The sequence below is a fragment of the Schistocerca cancellata genome, chromosome 8 (genome assembly GCF_023864275.1).
Source record: "Schistocerca cancellata isolate TAMUIC-IGC-003103 chromosome 8, iqSchCanc2.1, whole genome shotgun sequence".
NCBI lineage: Eukaryota > Metazoa > Arthropoda > Insecta > Orthoptera > Acrididae > Schistocerca > Schistocerca cancellata.
This window is the reverse complement of record NC_064633.1, coordinates 232360202-232375739: the sequence shown is the minus strand read 5'-3', so window position 1 is coordinate 232375739 and position 15538 is coordinate 232360202.

Sequence of the window (15538 nt, the reverse complement as noted above, 5' to 3'; positions counted from 1 at the left end):
AACAAATACCCAAAAATACTGGATATTGAAAACTAAAATTCTATATTTGCTTCAACCAGTCGGTCTTTCCACAACTACTTTATTTCCATGTTAGAGATCATTTTCTACTTCTCTTCGTAATCACATTAATCATGGGAAATACAATGGGTTTCAGTCACACTTAAAAAGAGAATGCTAAAAGTTTTGGTGAATAATTCAAACAATTTTCGAAGGAGAAAAAAGTTTTGTGACAAGAGGGAGAATCCTACAAGGTTCAATTTAAGGTCCACTCCTATTCCTTATTATGGGCTCCTGAGAATCCTAACGGCATTGTGCGAATCACTTCATGAACAAAGATTTGCAGTCAATGTTTGGGCTGCCATTGTTGGTGACCGCTTTTAGTGTCTCATTTTCTTCCGCCCAGGTTCAGTGGAGAAACTTACCACGCTTTCTTAGAGTATACTCTGTTTGTTCTGCTAAAACATTTGCATTTACAAAAGCAACAAAACGTGTACTTCATGCACGATGGAGCTCCTCCTCATACAGTGTTAGTGTTCGCAGTGCTCTGAATAACAGTTCCCGTGACACATGGGTAGGTAGATGTGGACTAATTCCTCTGGGCCTAAGCCCACTAGACTTTTGTTTATGAGGGGCATGTGGAAGCTCTTTTGTACGGAACGATGCTACAAAATGTACAGAGACTTCGTGCACTTACGAGTATTGTGGAAGACTGTGAAACAACATGCAGTTCCCAAGGGATTTATCAGCGCATCGGGGACTGAATGTGACGACGCGTTGATGCATTATATCCTTATTAATGGAGGATGTTTTGGACACGTCATTTAGGAAAGTGTTACATAACGTGCGAAACATTTTTTGTGGCTGTTTTACACGATATAACATAATTTCTTCCTCTGTGTGAGAGGAATATTTCCTGAATAGTTGGCTACATATTTTGTTAATCTTTTGTTACTCCCTGTATACGTTGGAGGAGGAGCTCCATCGTGCATGAAGTACATATTTTCTTGCTTTTGTAACGGCAGATATTTTAGCAGAACAGGCAGAGTGTACTCTAAGAAGGCATGGTAAGTTTGTCTGGCTACTGTACAACAAGTTGAATTAGTTCATTTAATGACGACTCTAGAATTGTAATCAATCCAAACGTACATAACACAACAGAGGAAATGGTACGTAGTACTCTTAAAATTATTCTTGTCTGGTTTCTGCAAATGTTGTAACTCCCAATTTCAAAACAAGCAGTTTATGATAATTTCTAAAAAGATAGTGAAAAGTGAATCCCGATAACGGAAATTCATATAATTTAAGATATAGCTTGTTTCGGACGAAGCGGTGCTATTAGGGGTGTAAAATAAAATTACCCTGGAAAAAAATAATTAACCAGCATAAAAATTGTGACTAGGGCACTTGAATTTGCATCCGATTGCTTTCAATACTGATCCACCGCCGTAGGCCTCGATAACCACCAAAAAACCCTAAATCACACAACAGTGTCAGCATCATCGCAGGTTTACGTAGCAACTAAAGAAAATGCACACCCTGCTAAGTGATTGAAAATAAAATGATCTCACTTCCACGTTACTTCATTTTGTGTAAAAAAAAAAACCGACTTATCTCAGAACTGTCAGAAAATTATATATTCCTCGAGCCTCTAGTTACATTGCGCCTCAGATTTATAACTGACTAACAAAACTGTTCATGGGTGAACGCCGTTCACCCGTGAATTACTTCGTCATGAAGTACGACACGTGAAGCGAAAGACCCGGTTGCAACTGAGGCGGAACAATAAACGACAATTAACTTAATTATGTGAACAGGAATCTCTCAACAAGATTATGTCAGTTATAGTAGTATTTCGATCAGTCCAGGACAAACACAAATCAATTACTGACTGGTACAATCATAAAATTTTCTGCTTTCGGTGCGACAACAGCGATTTGTGTATTGCAGGTCTCTTGGACCATTCTTTCACGTCTCCATCGCTAAACTTCAGTTCTCCTGGTACTGCATTTCCTGAAATTCAAAGCTGAGCGGCAAGTTGAAAGTCTCTGCCTATGACACATTTTTTTTCCAAAAATCAAATTTATACCCGCTTGCTATCCTGCTCTCATCACTCAGAAACTATGTGATAATTCCTAAATTATTGGTCTATCTGTAATTAATATTTTAACACGAAGTAAAACTAGGTACGTAAGTTGGCCGATACAAATTTATACAGTTCTGCACATGTAGAGGTCGGTGATAGATACAATAAGTGGCGGCAAAGTAATAAGTTGGTTTTAAAATTCAAATATTTTAGATTTGCATACTGATGACATTTAAATTAGAAAAAAACACGGTTTTTTACTCCTAAAAAAACTCAGTTCAGCCATATTTGCACTTAGAATCATTGATAATATTGAGGAGCTGCAAATCTGTAAGTTAATATATTTTTTCAGATTTTCATTGAACCTTGTTGTTGTTGTTGTTGTGGTCTTCAGTCCTGAGACTGGTTTGATGCAGCTCTACATTGAATAATGTATTGTTTAACGATTCGAGGTAATTAGTCTTTCAGAAAAAAATTTTTCATTGTTCAAAACTGTTTTGTACCAATAATATATGGGGTTCACCCACGATCATATCGTAGAAATCTGCTTAAGCAGTAAGGTATTTTCATTGCCCATGAAGTTAGCTGCAAATAACCCCTGAACTTCAAAAAGAAACATAGATGTATATAATTACAACACCATAAAGAAAATAACACTCATTGTTCCACGTTATGGTTACCTTTAGCACAATGCTGCGACTAGTTTCTTACTTACGGAATGACACGAAAAGTCTGACAGATGACGAACTTAAACTTTAAAGCAAACTAAAGAAATTCATCCATGACTCCTTTAATTCTGTTGAAGAGTTTCTATTTACGTAGTAATGTGTGAAGAAGGTAGGTAGGAATAAATAATTCAGATGTGTATAAATAAAATGGAATTGTAAATTATCAGCGCGTAGTTATATTTACGTACGTATGAATGTGAAATAACTCGTTCCACATAATTAAGATGAATGGTACAAATAATCCCAGGAATATAAAACAAACAAACCACGATAAGTTTCCGTCTATCGAAATTTCCCAGCTTTACGTACTACGCTTGTGGAAAAAGAAAAACGATTTGTCTCAATGTATTTGCATCACACGTATATCGAGTTAAACCTGTAATTGTAATTTCTATCCATTCGTAGTTCAAGCAATAGCAAATACGGGGGTTGGACAAATATATGGAAACGCCAAAAACACCACACTTTCTCATGCCTGATACTGTGTCGGGAAACAGTTGGCATTCGAAACAGCTTCCACTTTTCTCGGAACGCATATCTCGGAATGGATACGGTATATAAAGATCCCGTATGGTTTTCAAACGAGTCTTGCATCATTCTTCCCGCAAGTAGTTTCAATTTCAGGTACTTATGATACATGTTATTAGGGATCACGCACGCTTCTCTTCACAGTAGCCCACAAAAGCTCAGTAATACTGAGATCTGTTGATCGTGAGCACCAGGGAAGATGCGACAATTATTTCTCGTGCTCACAAAACCAGTCCTGAACGATAAGAATTGTGTGAACATAGGTAGTGTCTTATTGGAACACAGCATAACCTTTGCGGACTAGACCTTACGAGCAGTACGAATTGTTGGCAGTAATGCGACGTTGTCTCCGTAGTCCTGGTTCTATGGCTTCGGCACTACGTTTTCCGGTTATGGGCATTTGCATCACTGATGCTCGTCATGCAGCTCCCTTCTTATGGACCTACCTTCGTGTGGTTTTGACACTGACAGCGCCCAGGAGTGCGAAAATTCAGTTCTGTACTGACTTTTGGAGTTGTCACCCTCTTATTTTTCGTCCCAATCAACTTCAGTGACCGTGTGTCATGAGCACTTGACTTACGTTTTCGTCTGCGCCCTGACTTAGTGGATGATGTTTTTCTGGTGGATGATGTTCTTCTGTTTCCCTCTATGCGGTATAAATCTTATATACGGTGCATATTGAAACACCCAACACTTCGGCTCCGTTGGTTACGAAAACACCCACCACTCGATCACAGACAATTTGCCGACGTTCGCATTCACTCACAACTACAGAGAACACCGTTCTGATCACGACAGATGCGTCAGTACCGCAGACTATGTCTCGATAGTACCGTGTACGATAATCACCGCCACTGGCTTCGGTCACGATAATAATACACACCCGATAAATTGATAATGACTAAATGCAATTCCACTGATCGGATTATTCGTACAATTTTTCGTATCCAGTCACCTCCAGTGACCTCTCACGATCGTTTGTTTCAATTATGTCTTCGAGGAATAGTAGTAAAGCGTAAATACTTGGTATATTATTTACGCACTGCACTGGTAGATGCAATGGCTGTTGTCTCTTGTAGAGAAACATTCTAATATTGAGAAATGGTCTAGTATTGCAAATCCTGACTTCCACGCATCCCCGGCACCAACTCATGTATTTTTATTAACAAGCAACATTTAAGTCCAATTTCGAGAAATTATCGTAGTCTAAATTCGGTGGTTTCTTTTTTTCGTGCTATGGTTCCCAGAGAACACTCACACAGTTCCACACCAGGGAAGAGCGTAACTACGACGGTAACGTATCTGATCATGCGCAATGTCAAATTACTTAATGACCATTTTCTCTTGATTCTGATAATATTTTAGGATATTATGACGTAATCTTTCAGTATAACTTTCAGCCACAACATTTTCATTTCACAAAGATCACTGTCTAACACACGTTTCCAGTTTCCAAAGAAGTACTTTTCAGGGTTTTACACGTTGCGGTAATTTCATATAGTAAAAATAGCAATCAATTCTTCAGATTAAGTCATCTTGTTTCAGTTTAGGTTAGTACCTTCTTCAAGGTACACTAATGGGCATTAAAATTGCTACACCACGAAGATGACATGCTACAGACACGAAATTTAACCGACAGGAAGAACATGTTGTAATATGCAAATGATTAGCTTTTCAGAGCATTCACACAAGGGTGGCGCCGGTGGCGACACCTACAACGTGCTGACATGAGGAAACTTTCCAACCGATTTCTCATACACAAACAGCAGTTGACTGGCGTTGCCTGGTGAAACGTTGATGTGATGCCTCGTGTAAGGAGGAGAAGTGCGTACCATCACGTTTCCGACGTTGATAAAGGTCGGATTGTAGCCATTCGCGATTGCGGTTTATCGTATTGCGACATTGTTGCTCGCGTTGGTCGAGATCCGAGGACTGTTAGCAGAATATGGAACCAGTGGGTTCAGGAGGGTAATACGGAACCCCGTGCTGGATCCCAACGGCCTCGTATCACTAGCAGTCGAGATAACAGGCATCTTATCCCCATGGCTGTAACGGGTCGTGCAGCCACGTCTCGATCCATGGGTCAACAGATGTGGACGTTTGTAAGACAACAACCATCGGCACGAACAGTTCGACGACGTTTGCAGCAGCATGGACTATCAGCCCAGAGATCATGGCTGCGGTTAGCCTTGACGCTGCATCACAGACAGGAGCGCCTGCGATGGTGTACTCAACGACGATCCTGGGTGCACGAATGGCAAAACGTCATTTTTTCGGATGAATCCAGGTTCTGTTTACAGCATCATGATGGTCGCATCCGTGTTTGGCGACATCGCGGTGAACGCACATTGGAAGCGTGTACTCGTCATCGCCATACCTTTCGATCCCTGCGAAACCCTACATTTTAGCAGGATTATGCACGACTGCATATTACAGGTCCTGTACGGGCCTTTCTGGATAGAGAAAATGTTCGTATGCTACCCTGGCCAACACATTCTCCAGATCTCTTACCAATTGAAAAGGTCTGGTCAATGGTGGCCGAGCAACTCGTCACAATACGGCAGTCACTACTCTTGATGAACCGTGGTATCGCGTTGAAGCTGCATGGGCAGCTGTACCTGTACACGCCATCCAAACTCAGTTTGACTCGATGCCCAGGCGTATCAAGGTCGTTATTACGGCCAGAGGTGGTTGTTCTGGGTACTGATTTCTCAGGATCTCTGCACCCAAATTGCGTGAATATGTAATCAGATGTCAATTCTAGTATAATATATTTGCCCAATGAATACCCGTTTATCACCTGCATTTCTTCTTGGTGTAGCAATTTTAATCGTCAGTAGTGTATTACCGAGCAACATTTAAGTTGAATTTCGAGAAATTATCTTAGCCTAAATTCGAAGCTTTTTTCCAGTGCTATTGTTCCCAGACCAGAGAAGAGCGTAACTACGACGGTAACGTATCTGATCTCGCGTAGTGTCACATTACTTCTGATAACATTTTAGTATATTATGACGTAATATTTCAGTATAACTTACAGCCAAAATGTTTCCATTTCACAAAGATCACTGTCTAACACACATTTCCAGTTTTCGAAAGAAGTACTTTTCAGGGTGTTACACGTTGCGGTAATTTTAGGTAGTAAAAATATCAATCACTTCTTCAGACTAAATCCTCTTGTTTCAGTTGATTCGGTTAGTACATTCTTCAAGGTATATACTTTTGCAATCGAACTGAATACATTTCCAATAATGAATCCGTCCCTATGTTTTATCTCACAACACTTGTTACTGTTACAGAAGACCACGTATATGAACCTCTCACATTTACATACTAACACAGAATCATTTCATTTCATAAAGAGAACATTTTTCATTTCTATAATAACAACGTAAATTCTTATTTTAATAATGGGCACAGCAAACGAGCACAATGACTTCTGCTGGCGTGTTCGGGACGAGTGAGTGACAATGATGCACAGCTTCTTAGAATACAGCACCCGCGTCGGAAACTCAGTAGTACTTGGGCCTGCTTCCTCCTAACTATGAAATAAATAAATAAATACCTACAAACTACACAGTATTTTATGACTAGAAGATAACTTATTCTCGTTATTAGCTCCACTTACCATTTACCACAATGCGCTTGTGAGCCAGGGTGTGATGATCATCTGCACAAATATCAGCACTCTGACACTTGCGACGTATTGAAGGTACCGCTGCTCCTGTTCAGTACGAGAGTGTAGCTTGCAGCCTTGGCTAGTATCTTCAAGCACATATTTTTCGTGGTGTTTCCATGTACACTACTGGCCATTAAAATTGCTACAGCAATAAGAAATGCAGATGATAAACGGGTATTCATTAGACAAATATATTATACTAGAACTGACATGTGATTACATTTTCACGCAATTTGGGTGCATACATCCTGAGAAATCAATACCCAGATCAACCACCTGGGGCAGTAATACCAACCTTTATACGCCTGGGCATTGAGTCAAACTGAGCTTGGATGGCGTGTACAGGTACAGCTGCACATGCAGCTTCAACACGATACCACAGTTCATCAAGAGTAGTGACTGTCGTATTGTGACGAGTCAGTTGCTCGGCCACCAGGGCCTGCAACATGCTGTCGTGCATTATCTTGCTGAAATGTAGGGTTTCGCAGGTCTCGAAAGGTAGGGCCACGGGTCGTAACACATCTGAAATGTAACGTCCACTGTTCAAAGTGCCGTTAATGGGAACAAGAGGTGATCGAGACGTGTAACCAATGCCACCCCATACCATCACGCCGGATGATACGCCAGTATGGCGATGACGAATACACTCTTCCAATGTGCGTTCACCGCGAAGTCGCCAAACACGGATGCGATCATCATGATGCTGTAAACAGAACCTGCATCCATCGAAAAAATGACGTTTTGCCATTCGTGCACCCAGATTCGTCTTTGAGTGCACCGCCGCAGAAGCTCCTGTATGTGATGCAGCGTCAAGGGTAGACGCAGCCAGTCTCCGAGCTAATAGTCCATGCTACTGCAAACGTCGTCGAATTGTTCGTGGAGACGGTTGTTGTCTTCCAAACGCCCCCATCTGTTGACTCAGGGATCGTGACGTGGCTGCACGATCCGTTACAGCCCTGGGGATAAGATGCCTGTTATCTCGACTGCTAGTGATACGAGGCCGTTGGGATCCAGCACGGCGTTCCGTATTATCCTCATGAACCCACCGATTCCATATTCTGCTAAGAGTCATTGGATCTCGACCAACGCGAGCAGCAATGTCGCGATACGATGAACCGCAATCGCGATAGGCTACAATACGACCTTTGTCAAAGTCGGAAACGTAATGCTACGCATTTCCCCTCTTTACACGAGGCGTCACAACAACGTTTCACCAGGCAATGCCGGTCAACTGCTGTTTGTGTATGAGAAATCGGTTGGAAAGTTTCCTCATGTCAGCACGTTGTAGGTGTCGCCACTGGTGCCAACCTTGTGTGAATGCTCTGGAAAGCTAATCATTTGCATATCACAGCATGTTCTTCCTGTCGGTTAAATTTCGCGTCTGTAGCACGTAATCTTCGTGGTGTAGCAATTTTAATGGTCAGTAGTGTAATTCACCTCACCATGAACCATCGTCGAGACTAAGGCGTCTGCACCATATAGCACAGTTTTTCAGAAAAGGGAAACAGGTTAAGGTGTGGTTAATTTTCTTTCGTATTATTGTCTTGTGTCCTCACCTAATGGCTACTCATAAGAGCACAACACTTCAGATCTTTACAAGCTTCTACACTGAAGAGCCAAAGAAAGTGGTACACCTGCTTAATATCGTGCAGGGCCCCCGCGAGCATGCAGAAGAGCCGCAACACTACGTGGCATCGACTCGACTAATGTCTGAAGTAGTGCTGAAGAGAACTTACACCATGAATCCTGGGGGGCTGTTCATAAATCGGTAAGAGAACGAAGGGGTGGAGATATCTTCTGAACATCACATTGCAAGGCTTCACACATATGCTCAATAATATTCGTGTCTGGGGAGTTTGGTGGCGACGGAAGTGTTTAAACTTATAAGAGTGTTCCTGGAGCCACTCTTTAGCAGTTTTGGATATGTAAGGGGGTCGCTTATTACTGCTGGAATTGCCAAAGTTCGTTGGAATGCACATAGGACATGTATGGATGCAAGCGATCAGACAGAATGCTTACGTACGTGTCACCTGTCAGAGTCGTATCCAGCCGTGTCAGAGATCCCATGCCACTCCACCTGCATACGCCCCACACCATTACAGAGCCTCCAGCAGCTTGAACACTTCCCTGCTGACAGGCAGGATCCATGAATTCATGAGGTTGTCTGCTCACCCGTACACCTCCATCCGCTCGATACAATTTGAAACGTGACTCTTCCGACCAGACATTTTTCCAGTCATCAAGACTCCAATGTCTATGTTGACGGGCCCAGGGGAGATATAAAGCTTCGTGTCGTGCAGTCATCAAGGATACACGAGTGGGCGTTCGACTCCGAATGCCCATATCGATGATGTTTTGTTGAATGGTTCGCACGATGACACTTGTTGAGGGCCAGAATTGAAATCTGCAGCAGTTTGCGGAAGGGATGCACTTCTGGCACGTTGAACGATTCTCCTCAGTCGTCGTTGGTCCTGTTGTTGCAAGATCTTTCTCCCGGATATTTGTTACTTCAGCAGATTCCTGATATTCACGGTATCTCGTGAAATGTTCGTACGGGAAAATCAGCACGTCATTGCTACCTCGGAGATGCTGTGTTCCACCGCTCGTGCGCCAACTGTAACACCACGTTCAAACTCACTTAAATGTTTGCTGCTATTGCAGCAGTAGTAACCGATATAACAACTGCGCCAGATACTTGTTGGCTTACATTATGGGCGTTGCCGATCGCAGCGCCGCATTCTTTCTTCGACATATTTCTGTATTTGAATACGCATGCCTATACCAGTTTCTTTAGCTCTTCAGTGTAAGTTCAGCTGAAGTGATCGGGTAAACCGACCATTGCCCGGAGAGTGTTATCTGTATTGGAGGACTTTGCTACTGTATTCAATGCTTTTTTTTTATTGTTAACTGGGCATTGCAGTTGAAATTAAATGTTCTGTTTTGGGATATAGAACACATTGCCTCGTCACGAATAGGTTACCAACTACACTCCTGGAAATTGAAATAAGAACACCGTGAATTCATTGTCCCAGGAAGGGAAAACTTTATTGACACATTCCTGGGGTCAGATACATCACATGATCACACTGACAGAACCACAGGCACATAGACACAGGCAACAGAGCATGCACAATGTCGGGACTAGTACAGTGTATATCCACCTTTCGCAGCAATGCAGGCTGCTATTCTCCCATGGAGACGATCGTAGAGATGCTGGATGTAGTCCTGTGGAACGGCTTGCCATGCCATTTCCACCTGGCGCCTCAGTTGGACCAGCGTTCGTGCTGGACGTGCAGACCGCGTGAGACGACGCTTCATCCAGTCCCAAACGTGCTCAATGGGGGACAGATCCGGAGATCTTGCTGGCCAGGGTAGTTGACTTACACCTTCTAGAGCACGTTGGGTGGCACGGGATACATGCGGACGTGCATTGTCCTGTTGGAACAGCAAGTTCCCTTGCCGGTCTAGGAATGGTAGAACGATGGGTTCGATGACGGTTTGGATGTACCGTGCACTATTCAGTGTCCCCTCGACGATCACCAGTGGTGTACGGCCAGTGTTGGAGATCGCTCCCCACACCATGATGCCGGGTGTTGGCCCTGTGTGCCACGGTCGTATGCAGTCCTGATTGTGGCGCTCACCTGCACGGCGCCAAACACGCATACGACCATCATTGGCACCAAGGCAGAAGCGACTCTCATCGCTGAAGACGACACGTCTCCATTCGTCCCTCCATTCACGCCTGTCGCGACACCACTGGTGGCGGGCTGCACGATGTTAGGGCGTGAGCGGAAGACGGCCTAACGGTGTGCGGGACCGTAGCCCAGCTTCATGGAGACGGTTGCGAATGGTCCTCGCCGATACCCCAGGAGCAACAGTGTCCCTAATTTGCTGGGAAGTGCCGGTGCGGTCCCCTACGGCACTGCGTAGGATCCTACGGTCTTGGCGTGCATCCGTGCGTCGCTGCGGTCCGGTCCCAGGTCGACGGGCACGTGCACCTTCCGCCGACCACTGGCGACAACATCGATGTACTGTGGAGACCTCACGCCCCACGTGTTGAGCAATTCGGCGGTACGTCCACCCGGCCTCCCGCATGCCCACTATACGCCCTCGCTCAAAGTCCGTCAACTGCACATACGGTTCACGTCCACGCTGTCGCGGCATGCTACCAGTGTTAAAGACTGCGATGGAGCTCCGTATGCCACGGCAAACTGGCTGACACTGACGGCGGCGGTGCACAAATGCTGCGCAGCTAGCGCCATTCGACGGCCAACACCGCGGTTCCTGGTGTGTCCGCTGTGCCGTGCGTGTGATCATTGCTTGTACAGCCCTCTCGCAGTGTCCGGAGCAAGTATGGTGGGTCTGACACACCGGTGTCAATGTGTTCTTTTTTCCATTTCCAGGAGTGTATTTCACTTGCTATACTGTGACGTCTAGATCGGTAACGAATACGTAACGTTGTTCCCCAGCTGCCAATATTTATCTTCCTCGTAAAAATGAATTCGTAGCAGATACATAAAATGTCATCCAAATTCCCTTTGACGCATGTAAAATTTACGTAGTTGAGCCTATCACGGCTCGTATTCGTACCATTTATTGCTTCACATCTTGTCTTTGCGGTACTGCCGTCCCGTTTCTTACTCGATTTACTATCGTCACTAGGTTGCTGGCTTGCCTGCCCGTGAGTGACAGCCGCTGCGCTTATCAATAAGAGCACTGTCGTACTAACTTTGGAGCGACCACCAGTATTTCCGGATCGTTGTGTGTTGGGAGTTGAGTCGGGATGGGGCTCCAATAAGGTCTGCACAGCCAGTACTCGCCGACCCCTGGTGTCACACGTGCACTGTCCGGTGGAAGGAAACTTGAGCGAGGACGACCGTTCGTTGGTCCTCGGTCGGTCGCGTCATCGGGCGAGGTGTGTTTGGTCTTCTGACCGCTTCTGGGCACCTTCACATGGTCATCTTGCGGGGCGTGGGTCTGTTCCTTCCATGTGCAGATATGTCGTTGCTAATGGGCAAGAGTTACTTCTGCATGGTTGGGTCCGAGCCAGTGTCTTCAGGTTGCGAACGGACATCAAGGGAGTCGGGACGGAGCACCAGTGATGTCCGGACAGCCATGACTCGCCCGACAGTTGCCGACACACGTGATTTGAGTGGTTCACGACCTTGGTTGGTCATTCAGTCGGTCGTCTCATCGGACGACGTGTATTTGGACGCTGACCGCTTCTGGATTCTTCGTGTGTGTCGACTTGATTCGTTTTTGTTGTTCCACAATCACTGGTTTCATTATCGTTTGAGTTGTTTGTGGAAGTGTTTTCGTGGAACCTTATGTAGCTTGTGTGGTTTGGCTGAGCAGCTATTTTAATAGTTTCTGCATGCAGCAGGCAGTTGGTCGGTTGCGACGCAGCAGCGAGGAAGTCTTCACAGAGCGAGGTCAGGCCAGGGCCGCTGGCGGCGTACATGCGTGGTCAGAGTTGTGTGGCACCTGCTGCGAGAGCTGCAAAGTTACTCGTCCATCGAACCTGCATACTGGAGTTGAGTAATCAGTGAGCCTGTTATGAAAACTCAACTGCTCTGAGATGTCTTTACTGATTGCTGGTTGTTGCTTCCTGGGCTGTTCCCAGTAGCAGCAACATGATGTTGTGCTGCAGTTGGCAAAATTTTGCAGCCGTCTTCCTGTTCGGTGTTTAACTTTGGAAATGATTATAATTTATGAGTGAAGTACACCAGCAATATCTTCAGCCTTCTGGCCATTAACACTCTGGTTACCTGCCCTGGTCACTAACATAGTTTTCCGGCAGTGTTTTTTCCTCACCGTGTTGATGGTGTCTGGCACGGCGTGTAGTCCGACAGCTTGATGTTGTTCTCCACTTTCCTTTGAGTGGTTATTGTGCACATAGTCCTGTTGCAATCCTTGTCCTCGCTGACATTTTTGGTTGTCGTGTCATTGGTCGGGTGGAAGGGAATTGATTAGGTTGGTTGGTTCTTCAGCCGTCCCTAGCGTGTGCTGCCACCTGATTGTTTAGTATTACACTTGGCTGCCTGTCTCACCTAAACCATTGTTAGAGTTTCCTCCCCAGGCCGACCCTTGGAGCACATCTGAGCACCACTGTTCTAATTCTTGCGATTGTGATCTTCTTTGTCACAAGTAATGTGCCACCCCTTTAGCTGTGTACTAATTTCGTCTGTGCTATGTTCAGTATATTGCCTTCAGCCGAACCTTATGTGAAGTATTTTAAGATTAGGCCTTCAGCCGTGTTTTATTTAAAATTTGTGTTTGATCTGTATTTAGGTCTTCAGCTGCGTTTGTTTTAAAATCTGAGGCTTTCAGCCATAATGTGTAAATTTCTGTCTGTAAGGTTTCTTTTGAACTATGTTGACTTCTTAAAATGGCCTTAAGCCATACTGTGTAAATGCTTATCTTAAGGTTTGTCTTCAATTATTTTGAATAATTGTTTGGGCCTTCAGCCATCAAAATATTTCAAGTTTTCTTAAGGTGGTATTCTGTTGTACTGTGTAAATGCTTGTCTTTAAAGGTTGCCCTTTATTATGTTGAAAAATAATTGGGCTTTCAGCCGAGGAATTAATTTAAATTTTCCTTAATGTGGCTTTTAGCCGAGATTTGTAAATGCTTACCTTTTAAAGAATTTCCTTTGCTGATCTGAAATATTATTGGGGCCTTATGTCGAAAAGATATTTTAATTTTACTTAAGTAAGGCCTTTAGCCGTTTGTCTAATTTCTTGTGTTTTAAAAGGAATTATTTAAACCTTATTATTATGAATTTACTTGGACCCTCAGCCGTGAATTGATCCTTGTTGTTTTAAAGAGAAAACTGTGCATTGATTTTCGAGGAATAAAGTTGTGTGTTCTTGTGTGATTAACAGTAACTGATCTTGGCCCCTTTCCACAACCTGATCCGCTTTGTCCTGCGAAACTAGATTTCTGTAGTAGATATGTAGCTGTATCCTAGTTAATGCCACTAATGAAACTACTGCTCGTTATGATGTTTGTACCATTAATTTTCAACAAGCTAAAAGGTTATTCACAGTAGTGATCATGACATGCAATAGTTTTCAGACGACAAAAAAATGGTTCAAATGGCTCTGAGCACTATGGGACTTAACATCTGAGGTCATCAGTCCCCTAGAACTTAGAAGTGCTTAAACCCAATTAACCTAAGGACATCACGCACATCCATGCCTGAGGCAGGATTCGAACCTGCGACCGTAGCGGTCGCGCTGTTCCATAGTGAAGCACCTATAAACGCTCGGCCACAACGGCCGGCTTTCAGACGACAGCAACAGATGTACTAGGGGGCGAAAGAGGTTCTCATTTGGGAATAAATGGAAGGGGATTATCATTACCTGATGGCCAAAACGAAAATGATTTCCTGAAAAGCATGGGCCGGGGATTCTTCAACCCTGATTTTTAGCCGCTTTCCTGTACATTTCTTTTACTTACGTCATCGTCTCTTCCAAATCCATACATATTATGAAATTGGAAGTTTGTGTATGGGTGTATGTATGTATCTATGTATGCTCTACATCTCCTCCTAAACAACTTGAGAGTTTTCAAGCAACCTTGGAACACATAACCTTTACTGACAGGGAATGATCTCTGTGAATGCTGGAATTACGTGCCTAATGTAGTTCAGAAGATATGTAGACAGTGACATGCGTGACAAACTGCCGCATTTTCTATGAGATTTAAATGTATTACTTCTATGCTATTAAGTTTCTCCGCAATGAATTTCGTAGACAGTATCCACCTATGACACTAAATGCATCCATAAAGTTTGTGTGACACGTAGCCGGCCGCTGGTGGCCGAGCGGTTCTAGGCGCTTCAGTCTGGGACCGCGCGACCGCTACGGTCGCAGGTTCGATTCCTGCCTCGGGCATGGATGTGTGTGATGTCGTTACTTTAGCTAGGTTTGAGTAGTTCTACGTTCTAGGGGACTGATGACCTGAGAAGTTTAGTCCCATAGTGCTCAGAGCCATTTGAACCATTTGTGACACATAGTGCAGGATACATAACGTCATAAACACTTAGATGCGTGAAAATTTGCCGCGACATGCTCAACCGAGCGAGGTGGCGTAGTGATTAGCACACTGGACTTGCATTCGGGAGGACGACAGGACGACGGTTCAAACCCGTATCCGGTCATCGTGATTTAGGTTTTTCGTGATTTCTCTAAATCGCTTCAGACGAATGCTGGGATGGTTCCTTTGAAAGGTCACGGCCGGTTTCCTTCCCTAAACCGACAGGACCGATGACCTCGCTGTTCACTCCCCTCTCCCAAATTAACTAACCCACATGCTTGACGTTTGAATATATTACTCCTTTGCTACTATTTCTATTCGCAACGTATTTCACAGACAGTATCAATATATGCCGTTGAATTACTTACAGAAGTGCATCATTGTGCGACAAGCAGTTGAAAAGATACGATGTCATAAACACTGACATGAGTGAAAAATTGCCATAACATGCTAAAGTTTTAATAATTTTTGTCTCTACTACTA